This window comes from Mugil cephalus, chromosome 19 (assembly GCF_022458985.1).
Source record: "Mugil cephalus isolate CIBA_MC_2020 chromosome 19, CIBA_Mcephalus_1.1, whole genome shotgun sequence".
Classification (NCBI taxonomy): Eukaryota; Metazoa; Chordata; class Actinopteri; order Mugiliformes; family Mugilidae; genus Mugil; species Mugil cephalus.
This window is the reverse complement of record NC_061788.1, coordinates 3,617,943-3,645,492: the sequence shown is the minus strand read 5'-3', so window position 1 is coordinate 3,645,492 and position 27,550 is coordinate 3,617,943. Positions and strand designations below refer to the sequence as shown.

Genomic DNA, 27,550 nt, shown 5'->3' with positions numbered 1-27,550 from the left:
ACGAAATATTCTGAGACTCTTGAACTGTTAATATAACAGAAAATCTCTTTAAAACACTTATTAGGGCAAGGAACCATATTTGGTAACTTAGAAGCATGTGGTTTTCATTGAGCCAATCAGAGAAGATCAGGGAAACATTCTCAGGTCTAATCAGGGTGTAATGTCATCTACAAGGTCCACCTCAGCATGAACTCTGAGCTTAACTCATTTATTAGGTACCATGAAGAAGAAGAAGAAGTGTCCTATTGTTGTCTAATGTGATAATGTTGATTGAAAGTGTCTGAATCAGTTCTCATGTTCTAATGCTCTAAATACATGTTTACATTTGTTGACCACTTAATGACAAGGAATTTTTCACAAAGGTAACAAAGTCTTTTCATGACCTACAATAACACTCTAGGACTGATATTTATAATTCCAAAGTATTTCGATTAGTGTCCTATAAAAGGTTAAATACTGTCAGCAGTCTTCGTTTATCCTTCAAAAACCTTGAGTTCAGTTAGCTTAAAGCTAGCAAATGGCAGCGTGAGTATAATAAACCAATCACATGTACTGTCTTCAAATGTGGATTACTTATGTCTGTTATATTCAGAAATTACACAGGTGATTTATTGTGATTTAGTTTTCTTATAGGTTTCGTCTTTTTCATTATGTCTTACCTGGTTATTAGCTTGCTAACTGTTAGCTTCAGGATCTTATGGATGCCACAGTCCTAGGGTGACCAGATGTCCTCTTTTCCCCGGACATGTCCTTTTTTTGAGACCTAAAAATGTGTCAAACTCAAACTTTTCCTGTGCTCAGAAGTTTTATCAGAACTTAAATTGCATGATGTTCAAGTGGTGACATCCAACAAAATATGTTGTGAGAAAACAACTCCTAGCAACATGTTAGGGGCCATTGAGGCTAATGGTTTAGCATGCTAGCAACAGGCTAACTTACCACACACTTCTGAAATATCTGAAAACATTAGAAAACTTGTTGGTTTGTCTTAGCTTAGGTTTGCTTTGATCTAATCCAATACAAAGCAAAACAAAGCTAATGTTAGCTTACGGATTGATAGCATAATACTTATTTCCTGTCATCAAATGGAACTCGTGAGCTTGTGGTTACGACGTGGAAAGTCATGTGCACAAAACGTTTGGCGTTCAAAAGGAAACATAAGTTTGTAAGACCACTGATTGGCAACTGCTAACAGCTAAGCAAACTAACACACACCAAACTTGTGAAGTTTTTCCAGTTACGAGGTGAATACCACAAGTTGTAAACACGGATTCATGAGTTCTGTTTTAAGGCAGAATTTATTCAGAGGTAAAACGAGGTGTTTTGTTAGGATTTAGAAATAAATACTTTGTAAAGCTAACTTTCAATCATGTGTCAATTATTTAAGCTACACTATCTACATTTACTGACCACTGTGACCTAGTAAAAAAACAAGATGGCTGCTTAGAAATACTGTAGGCCTTAAGCTTAATGCTAAACGTTGCTAATTATTTAATTCGTGTGACTTATGCAAAGCCAAAATCAAACTTCCTCTTTGAGTTTAGTGTCACAGTCCAGTGATTATACCTTGGGCATGTTATCATATACGTAAAACAGTTGCTACACTCGTTTAGTGAAGCTATTCACACAGTATTACATGAACATTTGAGGCTACGTGTCACATTCGCTCTAAATCCGAGTGTCAACCTTCAACGGGAGGCCAACAGCTGAGCCGAAGACCCGAAGATTGTTCACATACTGAGGGTTCAGTCTATTCAGGTCCAGGATGTCCGTGTGAATGTGGCACAGCAAGAAAAGCCATATTTAGCATTAGATTTAGATGTGTATCTTTACGTGCACCATCTCCCAGCCTCCAGTCTTCTATTGTTGCTGAATAAAAGTATTCGGCGCCCTTACACTTTCGTAAGGGAAAACTTCAAGGCCCATTTGAAGGAACAGGAACGGTTCGAAACAACAACTTTTGTATTTTCATGTACACAGTGATCGAGCATGAATGGACTATTTTGAGAGTGTTGTGACTGTGAGGGAAACAACTGGTGCCGGGCCCTCGATGCCCACTGGTTTGTGCTTCTTGGTCAAACAAATGAGACTTGAATAGAGTGGAAACACAAGGGAAGTCTCATGACTTGCTCGGGGGAGTTTTTTTTTTTTTTTTGGCTAAACAACTGCAGTTACTGTCAATAATGACGGCCCTGATGTTATCAATCCTGTTCCTGGAATCATTGTTAGTGTGACTGACCTTTGGTTTGGACTGTCAAACTGAAAGCACAATAGTCTGCCGCAAAAAAAAAAAAAAAAAAAAGTGCCAATTTCCTATAATGGATGACCAATTGGTCCAGTAAATGTAGTTTAAGTTTCAAAGTGTAGCTCAAACGTCTTGGATCTGAGGTCGTCTCCTTATCAGGGAAGTCACAGGGCCATGTTTCATTTGGAGCAGCATGACTTTCTTGATTGTTGTCAGTATTAAGAGATTAACTGAAATAAAATGAATAAAAAAATGATAACGTAAAATAAAATACGACTTTAAATAGATTTAATTATGTCATAGAGTAATGTTAGAGTTATTAATCTGATATATACAAAGCTAGCTACACAACATAATCTCATCAACAAGGCTATGCTAGGTACAGTTTTACCTAGCGCTAACATTGTAACATATTCAGTGATCACAACTCTTCAAACTACACTGAATGAGAGTTATGCTATTTGTAATAGCAATGACTTTTTTTGCCCTTTAATTTATTGCACTGCCCTCTAGTGGCCTAAATAATCAGTTAATGTAGCTTTAATGATTAGTTACTAAAGAGAACTAGACAAATACTAAAGCCTTTGTGTCAAAGTGCCAAGTTAACAATTTATTTTTTTCGCAAAAATGATTATTTACTGCATATTTATTCTTAAATTTACGTATTTTTCTGTTGGGTAATAAAGACGGAAGACGGAAGAAAGACGGAAAGGAAGATATCATGCAGTCCTTTTTATTTGAACATTATTCCATTTCTACTAAACTGATTAATGATGAGTGTGAAAAAGTAGAATGCGTAGTATTTTCTTTGACTTTTTGTCCATGTATTGATTTACTTAGTATTGTACTGTTAATGTATGTAGCCAACAGTGTACCCAAATTACACTGAAATGTATGGTGGCCCCGAAGGTCAAAACACAGTTCAGAAACACAACAACATTGCAAAAAACAACAAAAATACAGAAAACACAACGATATAACAGAAAATACAAAAGTTTTTTGTAATGTTGTTGTGTTTTTTTTCAATGTTGTTGTGTATTGGCCTTCAGGGCCACCATACATTTCAGTTTAATTTGGGTACACTGAAGGCTGTAATTGTTGCGTTTTCTAAAATGACCCTTCAGGGTCACCGTAGAAATGACTGGATGTCATTCATTTTTCTTCTTTATTTTCTTCTTGTTTAAATTTAATATAAGCGTTCTATTTAATATAAATTGATGAATTGTATGTTTTGACATGTAATGTGGTGTAATATATTGTGTAAAGTAAAGTGTGGACCCCAAGAAGACGAAGCATTCAGCTAAATGAGATCCTTAAAACAAAGAAAACAGATAAAACGTAAGTGACTGAACGCATACTTTACACATTTACCGTTCAGTAAATAATTGATTGTCATGAGTCTGGGCTGCAGAGAGGCAGGGGCTGGTGGATGTGGGCGGGCACTAACGGAGCAGTCACTCCCATCCCCAGCAGCAGTCTGTCTGGGCTGAGGGGACGGGACGCAGCCATTCATTCTTCTGTGGAGAAAACGTGGAGGGAGGATGAAGAGACTCTGAAAGAGGAGGAAAAAAAATCAGAAAGCAGGATCGAGCCCGACTATTAAACTCCACAAACTTCAGAGGAGAAGATTCTTCGGGACTGCAGAGCGTCAAATACGCGCAGCCAGCAAGTTTACGCGTAAGTATCTGCGCCTTAAGCTTTTACTTTTCTCTGCACCAACAATGGAGACGTTATTTCTCCGTGAAACAAGTCTTCCTTTGCAGAATCTGAGCCGCAGATGTTGTGACTTTAACTCGAGTGTCTTTACTTTTATAACTGTGGGATTTTCTCTCAGAGATTTGAGGGGAAACTCGTGGGTTGGAAGAGACCAGCAGACTGATGCTGTGCCAGGCAATGGAGCACATAAGGACTCTAATAAGTTGCGACACTCATCAGTTAGATTTCATTGATTTGTGTGTGTGTGTGTTTTCCACTTTCTAATTAAAAGTTGCAGAACTTATTTTCTAAATGTGATTTTATGTCATCAAAAGTTGATTTTATTCGAATTAGACCCGATAAAAATAACAAAATGCTAAATTTATTGTAATGTTAATAAGTGAAAAGCCCATTTGAGTTATTTTTCTTAAAGATAACAATTGAAAAATAATCTTTACTTGTGCTCAAAGTCCAATTTAAAACCGAATGTGCTGTTATTCTTTAAGTGAATCCTCTGTAAGTTGATAAACTGTCAGAAAATTAGAGAAATGTCTTGTTTCTAGAAGCCTAAAACCCGAATATGTTCAATTTAATGTCAAATATAACAAAGAAAAAGCAACAAATCCCACTTTGAGAAGCTTGATTAACCCAATAATTGAGTTTTATCTCCCGTACAAACGTCCCCCAAAACACCTGATCCTTGCGCTGGTTTTCCTGAGTGTCCGTGGACACATCCGAGGTCTTATGTTGCCCTGCTGTTGTAACTTCAAGAGAAAGTCTGTCAGCCGTGGTGACAAAGTACGACACAGATTCCTGTCTTGTTTTGTCGTGTTGTGTTTCAACAGTAAACCTGAGAACCGGTTCCCACCTGTAAAGCAGTGTTTGTGTGTGAAAGAGAAAGGACTCCTGGGGGGCTGAAGCCTTTTTTTTTATATATGACCACTATGTAACCAGAGTATGGATTTTTTTTTTTTTCCATAAGGAGAGAACTCACTTTCATGTTTTTACTTCAGGAGAGATATTGTATTGTTGTCACTTTTACAGCTGTGAGGTTGCAGCGGCGCAGCAGCTGTGTGGTCTCTGGTTTATAATCTCTAATTAGAGATATAAACCTGCGTAATTTCTCCTTTTTTTTTTTTTTTTTTTTTTTTTAAAGGCACGCAACTGGGCTTCAGATGTTTAATGATGCTTATGTCATCACTAAGTAAGTGACTAGCATTAAAGATGGCGGTCGCTGGTTGTCCGGTGGTTTGGGGATCGCTGCCAGTGCACGTGGTCCCTCAGGGCTCCGTGTTTGGCCCATTAAAAAAGCCTGAACTTCATTCGTTACAACCCCTCTCCTTTCCCTTTCCTTTAAGGCCACAAGTACAAATACATGGGTTTATTCCTCTCCCTTGGCAGCCTTTCTTGTGCAGATGCTTTGGAAAAGTTCTTTAATGTTTTTTTTTTTTTTTCTCCTCCTCCTCTCTTTTGCTAAACAGAATGGTAAACTTTCAAAGCATGGAAAAAAATATTACCAGCCTACTTTTTTTTTTTTTTTTTTTTTTAATTCTGCCCTGGTGCAGATGATGCAGTTGCTTTTAATGCCCGTTACAGAAACATAAAACAAAAGTTTTAACTGCTGACCCATTCTTGCAGACCACATCATCTGCCTTTTCATGCCTCTCGGAGCTTTGATGGCAGTGCTTTTGTCATTAGTCCAGGATCCTGGGTGCAGTTTATGGGACTGGTCAGTATATTTCTCCAGGAATTGACTATTTTTTTTTAGTCTTTAGTGAGTTTTTCGTGTGTCTGGATCCTAAATAAACTCTTCTATATAGCCGAGTGGTCTCCTGGTGGAAATCAGACCTGAGCACTATCAGTGTGTGTCTGAAACCAAAGCCAGGCCCATAGCTTAACCATGACAAAAGTGTGAAATCTACTAATTGAACGGCTGCCCGTGTGTCAGAGGTTAAACCAGATGACTCCAGCCGGCTGGGACCAACATCTGGAATAAAGTTTGTTACAGTAAAGCCCCGCTGTGGACATCCTCCAGCGTAGATGGTCCAGATAACAAGGCTAGTTTATTTGCGCCGGACTTCCTCCAACTACTGTAACTTTTGCACTTGTACGTGGAGTCGGGGCCGTTCGCTTTCACATCTGGTTTTCACAATCAGCGTTTTTTTTTTAAATTTTTCTCAGCCAGCGCGGTCATTAAAACTTTCAACAGGAGCATCCAGGAAGTGATCTGATGCAACCAACACATCCCAGAATGTATTTAATGCCCGTCTTATTGCCCCTGCAGATTGTTTATTTGGCTATAAAATTGACGTAATGCTGTAAGTCAGACAGATCCAAACTGGGTCACATTGCTTTGTAAGGTTTTCCGTTCCAACCTCCTAAAAGGAGTATTTTTCAGTAAATCAAAAACAGCCGTGTGTCCGAGTACGTTTCTTTCTTTTTTTTTTTATTGGCTGTTTGACCGGTTCTGGAAAAGTCTGTCTCACAAGTCTGGATAGCACAGAGAAAGAGGACAGGCTTGTTCTTGTCAGCTGTTTTCTGCCTGAGGGAAATGATTCAGTTATTTTTGATTAATTCCACGACATTATGAAATGAGACGTTATCTCACAGACTTCAGACTAGCCACCGTGCACGGATGAATATTATTAGGACATTGGGTGAGTTTTCCGGTCTGGAGATCCCAAACGTAGTTAACAAAAAATGGCTTCTTTTTTTGAATTTACTCAGTTAGATACATCAAACCAACATCAAAGAACCACTGGCAGCGAAGGTTGACCGTGTCTTGTTTTACATGCATGGCTTAATCGATCTGTGCTCGAAGTTTGACTTTCTGAATGCCGTCCTTGTCCCAGTTTACATGCAACAGAGAATATTGAATAACTAACGAGAACATGTGCTCCTCCTCCACACTAGGTGGCGATATGTGTCAAATAATTAACAACTGGAGTCGTTCACTGCATTTCAAACCACAACCAGATGGATAATAGTTAAATTTTTTAATCTCGTATGTGATATACGCGCTACTTACGGTGCAGATAAGATGGCGCTATTCCTCAGGTGGTTCTTTTACTGACCCAGTTTACCTTCTTCTTCTGCTGCGACCGACTTTCTTGGATGTTTTTGGTCCAGGGTCATATGTCAGCGCAGCGGTTGTGGAGCATGTGCACACACATGCTAGTTAAAGTCTAGTTAAAGTCTGATTAGGGTGTTTACATGCTGGAGAAAGTCGATTTCTAAACGCACTGTCATATATTAGTCACTTAAATTGTCCAGTTAAAGCTGGACTAAGGCAATAATTGTTTTTTTCATGCATGTTAAGTGTTAACTGATGGGTAAAGAGGTGCTATTAGCATGGAGGTTAGGAAGAGCTGGCCTCTTCTAAATCACGCTAATCAGTTTCTTTTTGTTGAGATGAAGATGAGAATTAACAACATGTTCTTCTGAGGCCTGATTAGTGCCAACAGAAAAAAAATAGTGCCACAGATCTTCATCGACGTCAACTTGTTTTGTCACGGACTTTTCTCTAGAAATTCTGCAGGAAGTTTGTAATTTCTGCGCGACTCCTCTTTTTTCCCGATTCTCCTCCTCAGTTGCAAAATGAACATGACTCACACAGACACAGTTGCTGGATGAACAGAAAACGGCTGAAAGCTGAAGTAAACCAGACTTCTCCTTTCCCTGTGATGACCTTTTCCGTGTGGCCTCCTGTTTCTGTTCTGACTCAGACGCAGGCCAGTCAGACCTCTCTGTCATGTTTCTGATACCAGACTGAACTTTCTTTTCTCTATACGTGCCCCCCCCCTCCACCCCTCTCTATGCTGCACTGTAGGGCAGCCATGCACACTGATTAGATTAGGCAGAGCTGGAGCTAATCACTCCTCTCTTTCTATTCTTTTTCTAACTTTCTAACGTCCACTGAACTCCTCCTGCCCCTCCCTGCTGTGGCTCCTGGAGATGAGCCTCTCCTGGGGGTACATCTGCCCTCCGCTACCTCTTACTGGTAAAACCCCATGGAGGGGTCCTCCCAGCAACAAAGCCCCGGCCCTGCTTCTTGTCTGGAAAGAAAGAGACATCCAAATAAGCGAATGACTTGTGGAGGGTGGAGGGTGGGGTGAGGGGAGTAGGACCCTCCTGTCGGGTGAAATGAGGAGAAGGAATCTGCAGCGGGGTTTTTTGTTCCTTTGTGGCGATGGGGGTCAGTCTCAGGGGAGCGGACGGCAGACAGACGGAGGGTTTTGCAGCTGCACGGCCTCCAGCACTTTATCTAGTCCCTGAGCAACTGCGTGCTCATTAAAAACTGCACCGGTCGTGTTCAGCATTCACTTCACAGTTTGTGTCCTCTGTTATTTCCTCCCTGCCCTCCGTCCTTTACCGGCAGACGTCGCGTCGGGTCGGGCATGATTTTAATATTGATTGAGTCGGGACTGGAGCTCGCGTACAGGCTCACAGCTGTATGCTAATGATGAAAGGTTCACGGCCTGCAACAATAAGCAGCCTGTGTGTTTGTGTTTGTGTGTGTGTGTGTGTGTTAACTTGTGATAAGACAGGATCATATGTTCCTCTTGGCCCAGGTCGTGGAAAAGGCTTTAAGCTGTATGAGTAAGATTACACCAGATTGTGCATTGTGTTTGTGTCACGGCTGAAAATCGTAATTTGCTTTCAAGTTTCAGTCGGAACAACAAGGGAGACGACAATAGCTACAAAGAGATCCATGAATTATTAACTCTGCAAATAAATTATCTATTCTTTTTTATTTTCTTGGCATACACGTACAGTTGGCAAGTAAGAACTTGTTTGACAGAAATGTGACAGTGACAAATAATGCACACATATGCTCACACTGGAAACGGCTCTTAATGCTAAACTATAGAGCTCCGAGCGTCACGTGACTTTTTTCACGTTGACGCCGCCATATTTGCTGGAAAATTCTGAAGAAAAAGGAACAGTGCAAGTGCTGATTCAGATTTGGAAAACTTTACTAATCACACCAGGGGCAATAGGTTTGTTACACAATACACATATGATTTGAACAGTTTACTGCACTTTAAACAGATACAAAGTGACCAGCACGAGTCAAAACTCAACAGATTATATATCACAGACTATTATCAGGCCTCAGGTTGTGCTTTGTTTGAGCATTAAAATGTTCCTGACCTGTGGTATCTGTAAAATTACCTCATTAACTTTCCTTCGTCCTACTCCGAAGTCATTGAAAGTATATAAGAGTAAGGCTTCCTGATGTTTGTCGGCTAAAAACAGGGTCTCTTTGTCGTAATGGCAGCATAATGTAACGAGCTAATCACTGAGCTAAATAGTCTCTGGTATATGACGTTAAGTTTAAATGCACCACAACATACACTAAATTATTCTTTTATTTTTTTAGTGCATTGTACTGTGTACAGTATCATAAGTAACTGTTTAATCCTGAATTTCTTTCTTATTGTGAGTAGTTTTAGTGCTGAATGAGCAACATCCCCTTGTAATCCTCGTTATAAACATTGGCCTAACTCGCCTTTATGAAAAGAAATCTGTCAGACATCGTATTAAAAACATGTCCCTGATATAAAGTGATCGCTACAGAACAGAAATCTCATCTCGTTTTCTCGTTTTATTGCATTAATCTGCCGTCTTGCGGGATCTTTGGGAATCCTATAAAACAATTTCCACTTTGTTTGTCACCGACTATTATGGCATCATGGGACACAGGTTAATTAGTTAGTTGCTCGAAGTTGTCAGAAGAATAGTCTTTAGAAAAGAGCCGGCGTTGTGATTAACGGGCGCAGAGTGACGTCAGCTCCCGGAGCTCTATTCTATGGTAACTACATCCTGGCTTTAACTTCATATTTAGTCTTCTAAACGTTGTTAGTGCAGCTGTTAAACACATTTCTGTGCTAAGAAATATATCTATCACTAATAAAAAGTCTCATGAACTCATGCTTAGAGATACTTTTGCTCAAAAAGCAGCCGGAAACTAAATGTTTAATGTTTTAAAATGGAAAAGAAATGCAAATTCTCACATCTTTAAAAACAGAAGCATTTCAAATGATGCATTGATTAAATTTACACGACATAATCTTAGTTATTCTAACCTTTGGTACCGTAGCTTCTCGGAAAATGTTCAACTGCTTATTCAGTGTTTTTTTTTTGCAGCTTTAAACAATGCGTTGATTAATCATTGAACTGTTACAGCAACTGGTCCAAAAGTAGATCATGAAATTAGCAGGAAGCTGTAATCTTTGTCACGCTGATTTATCACTTATTTTCCCTCTCGGTCTTGCGGTAACAGATGTCTCAATATGTTTACGTTTCCTCCTTCCTATCTAAAATGAGTCAGCTGGCCGACTCCTCCCTAATTCCGTGGGGATTTTGAATCACGCCACTGTTTGAGTCCTGAGTCCATCCACCTGTTTCAGTGTTACTCAGAGTTTCCCCCTCCTGACGGTGTCCTTTCAGTTTCATTTACTGTTTATTCTAAGCACAGGAGTTCAGGAATCCTCCAGCCTGCGCCCACGTAGCTCGCAGCCGCAGATCGGATTTTCTCTGTTTGAGTTTCCGGGTTTTTGCGTCACCATGGAGACCCCTATTTTGGTTTGTACTGGCAGGCTAACACCGGCCATTATCACCACTGTGCCCTAGCGCAGCAGGTCCAACGGCCGTAACGCTTCTAAGTCTGCATCATACCTTGGCAGACCCAGTTTTAATAGAGGTGACTCATGCTAAATAGACGGCAGGTCACCGGTTTAGACCTAATAGTGTTAACATTACTGACTGAAGTCACAGTAAATGACTGTTTTCCCCCCTTTGTTACTGTTGCTACGCATGTCAAGCTTTCCCCTTTTACCACTTGAATTTCCTTTTCTCTTTTTTAAAACAATGGCTCTCTGGTTTCAGACAGACGTGGCTAAAAGCTGGCTTCCCATTTCCTAGCTGGTGACTGTATATTTCCAGCAGCTGGAACAAAAACAGTCACTGACAGTTTTCACTAGCTGCGGCTAATTAAGCCACACGTTGTTTAAAATCGTGTCTCCCGTTGACGTTTTAATGCTTCCAGCTGAATTTTGTAAAAGAGGTTCACTTGAGGGACACACGTGATGTATTGCTAAAAGCATGAGGCTAAAGCTAACATTTCAGTTTGTGGTCCGCCGGTCTTCAAGAGCTAGGAAGTCCGACTATTGTGAGACTGTCAATTTGTCAACACGTTTGCTTAATTATCAATTAGATGTGTTGTTTCTTTAATTTTTTTAAATGCTGGCTTCGTTTTACTTTAGTGTTTATGTCTCCAAACCCGAAGCGACATGGGAAGTCACGTACACAAAATGATTGCCGTTCTGGTGGTAATATCAAACGGAAGTTGTATGAGTGCAGCTGCTTAGGAAACTGTTAGCGTCTCCTAGCTGTCGAGGCTAACGGTTTAGGAAGCAAAACTTACTTAGAAAGTTGTGAATACCATAATAAGGCACTATAAGGCCATTTGAAAACAGCATGAATCCAAATTCCAAATGCAAATCAGGACAAAGCTGCTAACATTAGCATACAACCTAGTAGCATCGTACTCATGTCCTACTTTCAGATGGAACATGCAACATGGGAAGTCTTGTACACAAAATGATTACCGTTCTGGTGGTAATAAAGTGATCTTGAATCTTGAATCAAGTATAAGTTGTGTGAGTGCAGCTGCTTAGGGAACTGTTAGCGCCTCCTAGCCATCAAGGCTAACAGTTTAGGACGCTAACGACCAATGCTAACAACTTAATGTATGATAATGTAAAGGCATACTAGAGAATAAGGCTGTTGGGAATGTCAACATGTTCCCCAGACAATTTATAAAACTATGAAAACAACTTCTAAAAGGCTAAATAACAATATATGAACTTACTTTCCATTTCAGCCATTTCTGGAAACGTTAGCAAGCGTGTCACGTCTCGAGAACTCAAACCAAACCTTACAAAGATGTAGGGCAGTATTTATATGTACTTTTCTTAAGAAGCCACTTGAAAACAGCACAAATCCAAATGCAAATCAGGACAAAGCTGCTAACATTAGCCTACAAACTAGTAGCATCATGTCAAATATCAAATAGATCTTGCAACGTGTGGAGTCTTGCAACACAAAATGCTTGGTGTTCAAGTGGTAACATCAGCTTTAAAGTCATGAGAAGACCAGTGCTAGCAACTGTTAGCATCTGGAAGCCACCAAGGCTAACAGCTTAGCAAGCTAGCAAATGGACAGCTTAATTTAGGGCATGCAAAGAGGCCAATGCGGTTAATTTTTCAAAACAAACCTATATTTTAAGGCAGCAAACAAATGAGGCATTTTTAAAAAATGGCCAGGCTAGTGCAGATAATCCAGTATATCTGTGCTAGTAAGGCTAACAGTTGCAGCTAACTGCAAGTTTTTTTTTGTTGGCATTGGATAAGTTTCAAACTGTTCAAGGGTGGAGTTTTAAAAGGAGAAATTGTGCAAAAGCCTCAAAACTTGCCTGCATGTCTTCATTAATCTTGGCTGTGTAACTGAGAGGCCCTGGTCACCGAGCAGAGGTCTGCCTAATGGCCTGTGCAGCTGTGAATTGATTTGTAGAGCGAGGACTCTCCAGGTGAGGGTGACTGCTCAGATAGACTGTCCCGGGGTAATGTTACAGCACCTGTGGGACCACACAAGACACATGCTTCGGTAGAAAAACCGGCCCGTTGGACGATTTCTTTTCACAGTGATTTGTGGGTAAATTAAGAGATTTTGCAGCGCTCACAAGTCAAGGCTTTGACTCGAAACAAGATTCGACGGTACGCCCTAAATCTCTTTTGTCTCTCCGTTACAACCGAGCCGATGTAAACAGGCTTAACTGAATTTAAACAGAATTTGTCAGGCAAGTTTTTCCATCTGCATTCGGCTGCCGCACGCATTCATCACCTCTCCACTAACTTTAATTAATGTTTACCAGAGGTTTACGAAAAAAACATCTTTCCAAACATTAGTTTACTGCGAGTTTCAAGCGTGCAATCATTTCTCCCTCTCAAAGCGGTCCCCGTTTTAATTGACCTTTTTGAAACATGCATGCTTGCTTTGGAGAAAACAAAAAGAATGCAGGGAATGAGGCATTTCTTTGTTTGCTGTTGACATTTGAGGCGGTCCTCCACAGCTAAGTGGTATTTGCCAATGTGAAGACGGCAGGGGTTACGCCGTCCCTCGCTGCACGGGCCCGAGTCTGAGAAAAGTGAGTCACAGAGGGCTTTAATTATAGCGGCGGGAGGCAGAGACGAGGGATAAAGGATAAAGGATAAAGGAAAACAAGCTTCTGAGGGCAATGGGGAAAATGAGACATTAAACAAAACGCAGAAAATAGGGCACAAAGGAAGAAAGGAAAGTTACAGGTCGTGTTTCATGGGTAAACTGGAACAGTCGGACATCTGTGATCCATCTCTTATGGTTGTATGTCCTTCTGATAAACCCAGGGCTGTGTCTGACCTCCATCCATTCTCCTATCCATCTGTCAACTTATTTAAAAATGCACGTTGAAGAGTTAAGGTTGTATTTATCTCTTGTAAATATTCCCTCCAGAATAAATACATTTGAATCTTTACTGTGTTATTGATGTCCGTGCTACATGCTGCAGACGTTAAAGCAGACGGACTGGAATCACAAAAGATTCACAAGACACCAGATTATACAGGAGTAAATTAAATTAAAGTTATGGTGCAACACAACATTTGGAGACAATTGTCGCCTTGAAATGGAATTAGGGAGGTTGTGGGTACATCATGGGACAAAATGTCTGGCGTTTCAAGTCCCCAGGAACACAGCACTGCTAGCATTTAGGAAGCTAACGAGCGGTAAACCATATCATAAAATCACAAATGAAAATTAGATGAAACTGACTAAATTCCAAACTTTCTGAAAACACCAGGAAACGCGTCGCAACTTGTAAACATCGGACGTCTACGAGGATTTCCATTCACCAGGTTGCGGATGCCACAAGGGGGCGGTATTCATGTGCACCGTAGACATAATAGTCTAAAAGAGGATTTAACAGGGTCTACTTTACACTGAAGATAAGTTCCTTTAAGTTAAGGTTTCCATGTGGAATATTTGAATTATTTAATTATTTAGATGGTTGAAAAATTGAAATAAAAAGTCAATCCAAGTCGAATTTAAACAACAAAGAACAAGGAAATTGTTTTTTAAGAAGCTGACATCTTCTCCTTTTTATTATTATTGTAGTTTCATTTACATATTTACAGATATGTCTTAGGTAAAGGTGAGGACCCAAGTGCAAGGACTATTGATGAGGTTTCAAACAAAAAGGGTATTTATTAATTAACAAAAGGCGCTACACAAGGCAGGAAAATTAAAAACAAATCATCAACATGGACCGAGACGTGAAGACTTAAAATGACACGACAAGGAACAAAGGGAAAGGCAACGCTACATATACACAAGACACAGGTGAAGCACATGATGACAATCAACACAAGTGAAACCAATGAACAATCAAGGGACAAACAAGGAACACAGACAGGAACATCAGAACCTAACAAAATAAAACAGGAAACACAACATGACACAGACAGACATGACAAAACCACAGGGAAACATGACTGACAGGAAACTAAGAAACTTGGCAAAATAAAACAGGAAACACAAAACATGATTCACAAAATAAAAGACGGACAAATCATGACATCTTCAACAGGGGGTCCCCCTAGGGGATCCGCTCAGGTACTGCAGGGGCGTCGCTAAACCTTTGGTTGATTGGACATTTTTTATGCAGTTCTGTTTAGTTTTCTCCCACACACATTTAAATTTAACCTGGATCCAGCATGTTTTAGTAAAAGGATAAAGGAATATCGTCGTTTTGCAATAATATTGAATGAAAAATGATAATAATAATGATGTATATGTGTAAATAGGACTAGGCCGCGTTTAATATAGAACACATATAGTAGGTAGGTAGGAGGTATAGCAGGTGAGAACTCCTTAGAAAAGACCTAGTAATGCTCCATTAAGAAAATCCATTGACTTCCACTATAAGTTTAATCAATATAGAGTCAATCCACTAACTGAGTTGCTCCTATTTTGATCTAAACTTTTCTAAACCTAAGCTTTTAAAAACCATCTGAGAATACGTCAACTTCAATCTTTCGACACCTTATCAGCCCTTTGAGTGAATCTGCCTTTAGTGTCGACGCGCTGTAACTCAAGCAAGTTTAAAGGCCAGACGTGCACTTAACCAGATCATGTAAACACTTAAAAACAGTCTTATCCTCCTCTCAGGGTGGTGAGGCTCATTTAAAGAACCCGTCACAGACTTTATAGTGACCGCAGAGCCGTGAGATTCCCGGTGGCCGACGGCCTGTGACGCCCGGGTGGGAATCTCTATTGGGCGCATAGTTCACGGGTTCGGAGAAAGGGGACGGGGGGGAGATGATGCCATTTTGTCCGTCAGACGCGGTAACGCAATTTGGACGAAGCAGACGTTGAGATGGAGGAGAATGGATGCGTGCGCCCATTATGTCTGTCATCGTGTCTGGGATAAAAACCTGGCGGACGTCCAGGCCAGAGACATTACCCTCCTGTCCGCATTAAGGAGATCACTTAATACACCTGTCTTTTATCACCGGGGCCCTCGGTGATGACTTCACCACAGTCGACGAAGGCAACAAACACACACGAGAACGAGAAGCCAATTAAAAGCCGTAATTTTAAATCTCCTCCTCTTCCTCTTTGATATGTTTTTCTGTAATATCAAGGACAAACCCTCCTGAGCTGAGTGATGCCGCTCGCCTTGTGTTCGGACTAATCACTGTAAGATGACGTCACCTCTGTGTGCTGTGTGCGGTCTTTGGGTTTTTACGGGGCAGGACGCACACGTACGCACACATGCATGCATGCACTCACGCACTCAAGCACAAGGAAATTGGATAGAGTGTGGATAATCTTTGCTTTAGTGCAGAGTGTGCAATCAGCGTGTGCCCAAGGGGGAAGAAACACACCTTGTGTTTTCACTTTGCAGACGCTGTGGTAATGTTTCAGCTTGTGCTGCAGTGTTAAGTGTTTATTGTGGAAGTGGAAGGCCGTGTATGTGTGTGTGTCGGGGGAATTAGCGAGAATCCGTTTCCATGTTCTGAAAAATTAATTAACAATAAATCTTTTATCTTTCTTTTTGTTTATTGAAACCATTCTTTCCTCTTGTTTCTAAATTGACGTTGAGGCCATGAAATGACCGTGAACGTAGTCACAGTTAGCATACCTGGCTAACTAACTTTTACCTGCACTAGCGTTAGCCTAGCATTAACATTAGCTTGTTCATGACTAACCCATGAGTTGTTTTATCTCTCCCACAGCCAGATCTGCATGCTAGTAGAGCTTAAGCTAATGTTAGCTAATGATATTTATGGGATGATACACAGAGGCCCCTCTCCTCAAAGGCCCCCCCACTAACAGCATTGTGTTACCAGACCCTCATCATATGTCTTTGAAAGATTTAATTTAGTGTATGAGTACAGTAATTCGTGCACATCTGGCAAAACTGAGTAGAAAAGAGTTGCTAATGTTAGCTTCAACTCTGTTAGCATCCTGTTCTGTCTGACAATAGAGACATTTAGCCATTCAGCAGCTTTTCTCTGCTCAGTGTTGCCAGATGTATAAGAATTGTCACGCTTGCACAGTAAATTTTCCCTTTGATTTAAAAAAAAAAATGCATGATTTCTCAAAGAAACTGCAATGGTTTATAGCCAAATCACCCTTAAAGTGTTTCAGTTTATTCCAGAAATGCTGCATGTGAGCATTTTATTTTAGCATTTTATCTCTGAGATACATTTTACAAGAATCCCCTTTTAAAATTTAACATTACTTGGAATATTAAACGTCATCCTGTCAACTTGACTTCCAATCAAATGTTAATTAGCTCGTGAGTCCAGCTGATTGAGTGAGAGTCTTTCTAACTTGCAAAAATTGAAGACATATTTAGGATTTAGGTGATTCTGGCTCAGTTTTCACCCTTAGCTCCATATTTGTAGGTCAAAGCATGAGGTCCTCAGTAAATCATCTGCTGGACATGATTTTATGAGTCGCGGGCAGGGCTTGCACCTAAACTCAGAACGGAAGCTGCACAGGAACCAGAAACCCGACAGTTTTTCCTCTTCGCTTTGATGAGCTCCTGGCAAAGCGTTCAAAGGCATCTCAACACGAGCTCCTTAAATAATGTGCGGTAAATGTAACGCAGCTGCCCAGCTGAGCAGGAACAGGCAACAATTCATTGTTCTGGATGACAACAATAGCTTTGATTTTTTTTTTTTCCTTTTCATTGTGCGTTCCATGCATTTCTCGTGTGTGTTGTTTTATCAGTGGCTACTCGCATGTGATTCCACAGTAGTGAAAAATATTAGCGCTCTTGTTCCACATGCATGATACCGAATCCACTGAGCTGCCACTGAGCGGTTTCTGTGGTGCTGATGCAGCAACAGTTTGCTCGTTGTGCAAAAATGTTCCAGTGACACACACAAACGCACACACTGAGCTGCTGAGCACGGTGATGAGGTCATTGTTGGTCAAGTCTGTTTTGCATTGTGTGAATAGACAGCAGCTGTAATGCCCATTCACTTCCAGTCTTAAGTCAGGGGGCTTATATAACCCGGTTTACCCCTGACAATATGTATTGTGTTCCACTCAACTCCAGAAACAGATGTTCTCACTTGGTTAACAATTGCAAATACACTTTTTACTTAATGCATAAACATGTCACGTTTGACCTTTTTAAGTCAGACAGGTGAGCTGCAGCTCGAAAAACTTCTCCGGAGCTTGTTAAATATTTGCCCAAACACCCGTTTGCTCCTAATTGTTCTGCAGAAGCAGTGCATTACGGTGATTAGTGTTAAGAGAGTGTCTTGCCGGCCGCTTCCTGACACCTGTGCTGTGTATGTTTCGCCGGAGGGACGCGGCTCCCGAGCTGGTTATTTTAATGAGAACGCTCTCCACTCTCGCCTCACATGCCTCTCATTACAGCCCACAGACCTGGGGAGTGGAGAGGAGAAGAGAGGATGGGAGGAATAAATATGAAACAGACGCAGGCACCGGTAGAAGACACATCTTCTTCTCTTCTGTCGCTGGTAGTAGTCGATAAAAAAGTAATACGCGATCGAGATGAAGCAGCTTAGATTCGGCTTGTGTGTGTGTGAAACACTTTGCAGGAATGTAGGTTAGTTTCCTTCAAAGATTTAGCCGATAGGATTAGGGCTGGGCGGTTCACCGGTTCATATTTTTTTCCGTTATGATATGAATATTTAATATTTCGACATACCGCTGTAGCCGTGAGTCACAGTTTCAGACCGTTTTCAGTGCAGCGCTGCTAAACACACATGGTGCGACTGAGTCACTGTGAGGTGTGGTGAGGATGGAAAGGTCCGATAAATGACGCAGCAGAACGAGAAGACTGTGTCAGTTTTTTGGGTTTGTTTGTTTTTTAGGGTGAGCAGATGTCCCCAATTTCTGGGGACGGTGCCCGTTTTGGATGACCTGTCTACGGGTTAAAGCTGTCCCTGAAAATTTTAGCTTTTTAGAAAAAAAAAAACGTTGCACGCAGACTACAGTTATTACGGTAGCTGGTCAAGCTGCTACTGAAGTTACAGACATTAAATATGTTTAAATATGTAAAAATAAGCCATAATTGTCTCTGTTTCTTCATTTCATTTTGATAACTTTATTATTATTTTATCTCTGAACTGTAAATGTCCTCAGATTTCTACAATATTTACTCATCATCCCAGAAAAGTAGTCCATTCTTAGTCAGTCTACTGCATTAATTCCTCTCTCAACCAGTAGAAAATGTTGTGAACACATGATTATGCATGGAAAAAAAAACAAAAAACATACCGTGATATACGTTTTTGGTCACACCACTTAACATAACATCTGGAAACAAGGGGTACAGCTAACATTGACTCTAGCTAATAAATATTTCCTGTATCCATTAATCTACTAAACTGTCATCGATTGGTTTGTAAAACGTCCTGAATCATTAAAAAAAAAAGTCTGTCAAAATGTCCTAGATCTCCAGATGCCGTCATTAAACCAACAATCAAAAACGTTAAATCTGATTGATGTAAGTCACAGAAAATCTGCAAATCCTCACATTTTCAATGTCCCAGAACTTAAATTGTGTTTAAATTAACATTTAAGACCATGAAATCTGTGTCATTTCTTTTTTATTGGCCAACTGATTAATGCAGCTCTGGACCAAAGATTGTTTTTCCAATTAAAGGAACCAATGAGCTATTTCCAGTCTTGATGCTAAGCTAAGCTACCAGCTCTCACTTTATATTTAACATAAATGATTTCTCGTCTTACACTTTGCAGTTAAGTAAATCAGTTCCTAAAGCTGTTCCAGTGAGTGATGGTAACCCCTTCCATCCAGCTTTCCTGTTCCCAAAGCCTGTAAATACTCTAAGAAAGACCCTTTTGTGGTGGGCCTGGCTGCAGCGAACATGCCTGGAGCTCCATCGTAATAGCCTGCCCCCAGCTGTGGACGGGTTCAACAGCTGAGAGGGTATTCCCATGTTTTAATGCGCCTCGGGGCATTTTTTGGCAGTCGCTTTAGAGGGCAAACATGGTAGCTGGATATTTAACGCTGGGAGAAAATCCCTTCAGCTGTGGCAATTTGGAAAATGCCCAACAGGAATTTGTACTCCAGAGGTTCCCCCGAGGATAAAACTAAGAGCATCAATCAGCTGGTGGTGAACATGGAGTACTGTTGTACCCCTGTCGGAGTTATTACCAATTTCACGGCACTTTATCCGCATAGTGGAGCTTCCTGTTTTCATCCGGGATACCTTGATTCCGAATTCACAAACAAACCAAGTCACAGCCGGTCATCAGCGCCTCGACAATGTGGTTTATTAGTGCAGTCGAAGGTGCACTGATCCCCCCGAAGCTGCAGTGTTATTTCGAGCTTATTCCAGGATTTTGTGGCAGAGCACCGCTTGTTTTTCCTGCTGTTCACAAAGTCGATGCTGGCGTCAATTAGATCTTATTTGATTGTGTTACATTTCCTTATCAGAGCCGAGGGTTTGACAAATCTCAAGTTGTTTTTTTTTGCTCATATCCACTGTTCGAATCTACTTAATTGACATTTTTCGGGTGGAGATCTTTTCATTTCACTCTGTCTCGTATCTAAACCTGGGATTTCAGTCGGCTGAAAAAATGTAGAACTTTCACCAAATACTTTATGTAGTCACTTTTTGTGTTTTCTTTTGCAGGAAATGCAAATGTGTATCTTGAGTGCTGCAGAAAAACAACACAATTGCACCTAATCAGGAGATATCATAGACAGTATAAAGACGGACGGTGGAACTGCTCCTCAATAGTGAAGCCAAAGTAACTAGAGCTCCCCCTGGTGGCTTGAGGCTGCAGTATAGTACATAAGCTCCACCCCCTCCATGTTAGTGGGCGGGGGGCCAAACTAAAACACTAAAATACATTTTAGATGGTTTCAGTCATTTTAGGTAGTAACATAATGTGTTTTTGACGCTATAGAAACAGGATGTGACATCATGATGACTACAAGTTGCCATGCCAGTCCTGTAGGACTGTGAGAGTTTAATAAATAAATAAATAAATATGTGTAATCCAACATATAATAATCATGATAATAATAGTAATCATAATGCATTTTATTTATAGGCACCTTTTAGGACTCTTCGCCTTACAATAAAACAATTAAAAATACATAGTAAAACAATAAAACAAGCATGAAGCAATAATACAGCAAGATCTTGAAGTCAATGCGGAGGCGGACCGGAAGCCAGTGAAGCTATTTAAGGATAGGAGTGATGTGCTGCGTGGATGAGATTCTGAAAATGACACATGCAGCTGAATTTTGGACTACTTGCAGTTTATTGGGGGATTTCAGTGGCAGACCATAAAGAAGTGCATTACAGTAATCAAGACAGGATGTGACAAGGGCATTGACCTATATGGAAGTGCTATTAGGTAAGAGGGATGGGCGAAGGCGGTTGGTATTGCGGAGGGGAAAGTATGCAGACCGGGTGATGTTATTGATATGGGCAGTTAAGGAGAGGGTGTTATCCAGAATTACGCCTAGACTCTTGACCTGAGGGGAGGGATATAGATATTGTAGATTTAGTGTCAACTAAAAAGAGTTCTGTTTTATTTCCATTGAGTTTAAGAAAGTTGTGAGAAAACCAGGTCCACATCTTGCATTGTGCAGGAGAAATAAAGCTCAGTGTCGTCTGCATAGCAATGAAAGTTGAGTCCGTGATTCCTGAAGATATTGCCGAGAGGGAGTAGGTAGATAATGAAGAGGAGGGGGCCGAGGACAGAGCCCTGTGGCACACCACAAGTGACTGGGGAAGGTTGGGATTGGTGGTTCTTCAGCTGTACAAGTTGTGTGTGCAACCAGAGAGGTAGGAGGTTAACCAGGAGAGAGCGGTGAGAGTTAAACCAATAGAGATTAGGCGGTTGAGGAGGATGCTATGGGAGATGGTGTCGAAAGTTGCGGTGAGATCAAGGAGGATGAGTGTGGTGAGATGTCCAGAATCCGCTGCCATGAAAAGGTCGTTGGTGATTTTGGCCAGAGCTGTTTCAGTGATGTGATGAGGACGGAAACCAGATTGAAACTGGTCATAGAAGGTATTGTGAGTGAGACCACTTTCTCCAGGATTTTTGACAGAAAGGGAAGGTTTGATATTGGTCGGACGTTATTGAGGTCATTGGGGTCCGGTTTAGGTTTTTTGAGTATAGGAGTGATAATTGCTGTTTTAAGGGGGGCTGGAATGGAGCCACAGGAGAGGAAGGAGTGTACGATGTCAATGATCAGTGGGAAAAGAGATGGGAGACAGTGTTTAACCAGATACTGCAGGTGGATTTCTGTATGAAGGTGGATATTTCTGTGATGGTTGGATCAAAGTTAAAGAATGAGGATGTGAGAGGTGCAGTCAGTGGTTTTGCATGGAGGAGGTAATTAATCATGAAGGCTACATATTTTGCCACTGAAAAAGTCCATGAACTTATTGCAGAGGGTAACAGAGTACAGCAGAGTGTCCAGGGGGGCAGCCGGTGGAGGTAGAGTAGAGCGTAGTATTAATCAAAGGAAAACACCAGTGAGCCTGGAGGAAGTGTGGTCCGGTCATCAATATCCTGCGTCAGTTTGGCCAATGCAAGGAAATGGAGACACGTTGTCCATATTTATATACAGTCTATGGGAGAGATCAGCAACATAATGTTATCATTGCATCCTCTTGTTCCCTGTTTTTTATGCTAAGATTTCGTTGCATGCACCATGCACTTAATATTAACCCTTTCCACTGTGCAAGTTGTCACATAGGGACCTGGTTAAATGTGTTATTACATCCCAACCCATCCCTATTTTTAGTGCTTAATTTCCGTCTCATCAGAATTGCATTTGATAACTTTTTACAACAGGTTCAATAACGTCTTCTTTTATCAGCTCCACCAGTTACAGCCCTTCTTGCACTTATCTCCACAAAAACCCATTAGCTTCCCTTTGAGATACACCAGTCTATGTTTGGTGACGGGCTTTCATCGTCTAATCCAATCCCGTGTTAGCGTTTGTTCTGTGCAATCCTGTTAAGTCAGACTATTGACGTGATCATTGACCGAACTGAGTGCTGCACAATATCCATTAAAAGGCCTCGACAGAGCCGAAGGAAAAAGGGGGGAAGAGAGTCAGACGTTAGTTAATTATCTGCAGCCTGACGTATGTGAGCCATTAGTTTTATGAGTGGCCAAGTAACCCGAACCGGCCGCTGATAGCAGGGACATGTTTGGTGCGATTCAACTTTTAATTTGTTGGCTCAACAGTCAAATGATCTCTAATGTATCTATGTAATTGCTAGTTTTTATTACTAACTTTGTTTTCTGACCATTTGGGGACGCATTATAAACGTTAATATAATCAAGTTTGTTTCTGGCCACCTACTAAATAATGCTAAACTAGCTTTAGCTTAGCACCTTTCTTACTTACTTCTTCTATGTTTTAGCACTGCCAGGTGAAAAGACACCACGTGGAACCTGAAAACCAGTTATGCTGGTTTGTTGACGCAAGTTGGAGGTTTTCAGGTGGTGCAGTGTTTTGCCACTAATTGGCAACACTACATTACAGTGCCAATGCTAAGCTAAAGTAAACTAGGCCTGGACCCATTTAAAAACACATTTTCTCACTTATCCAACTCTGGGGAATACAGCGAGTGGCTATATTTCACCTTTAAAAATGCTAAAATACTTCTATTTTGAAATGGGAACTGCAGAGTAGAGTGACGGTTGTCTGCAGACTTCTGTCAGTATAAAGATATTGATTAGTGCAGCTAATGTTTGACATTGTTTGCACATAGTTAAACATCAGTCACCAGGGTCTGTTTAGAGTTTAAATCAGATCGTGGGAATCTGGGATGTTGCATTGTAGTCAGTGCACACAGAGCTTAGGACTTATCCCACTTACAATGTGTTCTGTTGTGCTCAACATTATGCAACATGGAACCCAAATGAAGGACGCAGACATCAGCGTCTCTCCTCTTTTTCCCCCTTTTTTTTTGTTTTTTATGGACATGTGAAAGAGTTTAAAAGTTTCTCCAGGTGCAGCTGCTCCTCAGTCTCCTCAGGTTTACATGGAAAATACCAGTGAGCAATGAGAAAGAGATGCTCGTTACAGTTTGGGAGCCGGCAGTGACTGAACTGTTGCCCTCTGGAGATGGTATGTTTTAGCGATTTGGACTCATTGTTCCCGCTGTCTTTACAGGCCGTGAAGAGTTGAGAGGGAGCTCTTACATCATCTGGATTTAACTGGAGAAAGTTGTCCCTGCGTCCTGCGCCAGATTCCACACAGGAGGTTGGTGTTTGTCCTATAACTTTAAACTACTTTCTTCACCTTCATGTGACTCTGGTGTGAAGTCTTTTTCAAAACAAACACATTTTCATGCTTTTATTGTGATTATATTATTGGCTGTACCCGTGGCTCCATTTTTCCAGACGGCTATTACATAACATCACACCATTTAAAGACGCTGTTATCCTAAATCAACCTCTTAGTATTAGCAGCAGGACCCTGGAATAACACAAACTAATGTGAAGTGGGAACACAGTATTTAATTATGGGTTCTTTAAAAGACTCTAAAACAACCCCCTTTCTGTTTTGAAACCTTAAAACAGAGTAACTTCAGTGAGGATTTCTTTAGACTGGTTCTGAAGCTCAATGCGGTGGCGGCGGTTGCCGCCATCTTGGCTCTGCACGACTCCAGGAGAGATCAAAGTGGCCACACCCTTAATTATCTATAACTTAATTCCTTAATATCATTCCAACTGGTGAGTTATATAAAAATTACTTTCCATATAGTTGTCATGAGTGGAAACATTAGCTCTACAGACCCAAGTGGCCATTCGAGGAACTGCAGTTTTGACACTTAAAGGCAGTTTAGGGTTCAGCGTAGCTATGGCAGCAGCCCAAACCATACAGAGGCATGTAATCCATCCATCCATCCATCCATCCATCCATCCATCCATCCATCCATCCATCCATCCATCCATCCATTTCTGCAATTTTCAAATTTATTGTTTTGGACCGATAAAGATGAAACACATCGAGGAAAGATGAAACTCCTTGTGAAACTTCAGCGAAAGTCGCCATTGTTGAAAGTGAAGCAAGAAGTAGAAACAAAAACAAAGAAAAAAAAGAAGAAAAGAGAGAGAAAATTAACAGCAAATTTGATCGTTTAGCTGGCTAGCATAGCTTAGCTTGGCATAATAACTTGGAACAGTCGTTAGAACAGATTAGCTTTTTAAATACATAGTTTTGATTCAAATGTCGCTTAACCCTTATTGGTCCGTTGAACTATGACACACAGTTTTTCCTGATAGGCTCCGCCCACTTTGAATCAGAGCTCACAGAAAACCGAAAAACGTTCTGTATAAAAAGTTATGTTATGTACAGTATCTAACTATCTAATAGACTTTTAAAACCCCTTTAAATAACATAATATATTAAACATATTCTATTAATATATTTAATAAATTTTACCAAATATTTATACAATAATTTCATGCACAAATAATGAAATTAAAGTTTTTTTATCTACAATTTAACTGACATGGAGACAATGAATGGCACAGAGTAGAGTTCACCCTTGACCCTTGAGATTTATCATTCGTATTATTTCATCCTCAGCAGCTTCAAGTTCACTGCGTTTTCACCCCGTGTCACGCTGACTCTCCGAAATCTGTCTGTTTGGATGAAGTAGGAAGTCCGGCTGGGGAGGTGGGGGGGGGGACATGAGAGGGGACATGTTTTTCCAAAATGGAGGAAAACAATGGCGTGGGGAGATATTGAGCAGAGACCACCTGTGAAGGTCATTTCAAAGTGGAAAGCCCCCGCTATCATAATAAACAGAATAATCGTTTGTCATTTAGATCCTGAAATAGTCGGCGGACGGCTTCCTGTTATCTCACACACGTGTTTAGGCTGCTCCGTGTTTACGCTCTAAATTAAAATACATAAATAGGCTTTGAGTTGTATTATCCTCTCACTCTAATCAGGACAGAAATGTCCTTTTGTGTGTGTGACGGACGGATGGATATAACCTGACATGGGCGGGTTTTTGTGAGGCGAAGAGGAGAAAAGTGCGACTCTTCAACCCTCTTTGTCTGCAAGTGAAAGCTCCTACACGTCTCACTTTACTCCCCCCCCCACCTCTACAATAACAGGAGACACGCTCCTTCATCTCTCGGCTTCCCACCTCTTCTTTCTTCTGTCCACAGCATCTCACTTTCTTTCACTCCCCTCATTTGTCTCCGTCTCCTGCGTGTTGTGCCAAGAGCCCGAGAGCGAGCGAGGATGATATCACTTGATACTTTTATTATCCAAAAACTCAAGCGGGAGAGCCCGGTTTGCCTGCGCTCCTTCGGGCTTCGTGCTTACTTTTGATTTGGAGCAGAGTATCAGGTTGAGCCCAGAGTGCCCACAGTCGTCGTCCTCCTCCTCCTCCTCCTCCTCCTGGGGCGTTTGGATAAAGCAGCCGGCGAGGTCTCGGTTTGCAGGGGAGTTGGTGGTGTTTTGTGCTATAGTGGGAAAACTTGGCAGGTCAGCGCCACAGGGAAGTTAGGATTAAACTGCACTCATCCCGAGCACAAAACACAGCGAAGAACAATGCTTCTGACCCTCCAGGGGGAAGGAGAATAAGAAGAAGGAGAAGACGTGCCAAATACCTTCCACCCGGCTCAGGAGTGGAGTGGCTGGTTTCCTGAGTCTGGCCTAGAAAAATTGGATTTAAAGTGGAAGGACCCCCAGCGTTTACGGACCCCCGGGGCTGTTTGCGGGGCTAAGGTGGGGCTGGAAATGGTTAAGTATAATGGAGACAGTGTTAGGCCCGAGGGCCTGCAGATCTCAAACAGTGGGAAACAGAGTAGAAGTGATGGGGGCTCCTCGGGGCTCGCTGGTCCATCAGCAGCCAGAGGAAATAGGTGTGAAGAATGTGGCCCCCTTTAATTTGACTCAAAGTGAAAACTCAGATTGTGGAATATTCACTTTATTGGTTTTAAGTCGGCGTCCAAGTCTTTATGTTCCATCTTTAATTTGTCTGAATCAATCATCTTAGCATGTGAATGTAGCTTCATGCTGGCACTATGCATGTGACGTCACAGCTAGCGAGATTAGCTGCATTAGTTTGAATCACAGGCTTTAATAGAGTCTAAATTGTAAAATGCATTTAAAAAGAAAAGGTGAAGAGCTGTTGTGAGATCGACTGAACCAACAGATTTGAAAAGCAGTCAGAGATATATTTTTACAGATTTCTGCCAAAGAAAAAAGAAGTAAATGTATCGCTGCATTAGAAGAAACAACTGGAATCCAGACACAGAAACCTGGTGCAGATAAGTTTGTTTATGCTGTTGTTTTGTCATAGTTACGTCCGACAGTAACTATTTCAGTTTCAACAATAAATAACATAATATTTGTGATCACTCCTCTTCGTCCTTTTAACGCTACAGTATTTTATGGCTAACGTTACTTCTCAGTAAAGCTCTTAGCTTTAGCATTTTTAGTAAGCTACATTTATCATAACTGAAATGACCTAAAACTAACTGAAACTGAGGCTAATCCACGTTTCCAGATCCATACTAGTTCAATTGTCTTTAATTTGATCTGATAATCCACATTTTTCCTGGTCTCTCTGTATTAACTGATACATTTCACCGTGTTTTTGCCGCTCAGGGGGCGGTGGCCTCAATGCAAAGTTAAATAACAAAAAAAAATATTGGAAATATACATAAATTATAAAACATATTTTCTAGCAGCAGCAGTGAAAGTGCAAACATATGTTGCACAAGGTTAAAGAGGATCATCACATCACATAAATATGCATAATTATAAACAATGTGGTTAAATGTGCATTTGAATAAAAGCAGAAATGTTCCACTTGAGTTAAAAATCCCTGGGGGTTTTTTGCGGTCCATGGGGTCATGCAGCAACTGGTTTTTCTGTTTTGGTTTCCACACAACAAACAGTAGGCGTTGTTGCTCCGCTGCTATCGCTCCTTCCCGTGATGGATGTTATCTGCGTATTGTTGTTGCCTCTCAGCCTCTTCGCTCTCCGGG

At 41.0% G+C, this 27,550-nt stretch overlaps 1 protein-coding gene across 1 annotated transcript in view; it reads left to right on the top strand.

Annotated features, from left to right (window-relative positions):
• Positions 1–3,717: 3,717 nt before the first annotated feature.
• Positions 3,718–27,550, top strand: part of lhfpl2a (LHFPL tetraspan subfamily member 2a) — a 45,123-nt gene continuing 21,290 nt past the window's right edge. The window contains exons 1-2 of the mRNA XM_047570347.1: positions 3,718–3,922; positions 23,706–23,795. The gene's annotated coding sequence lies outside the window, so the exon portion shown is untranslated. The remainder of the gene's footprint in view (positions 3,923–23,705; positions 23,796–27,550) is intronic.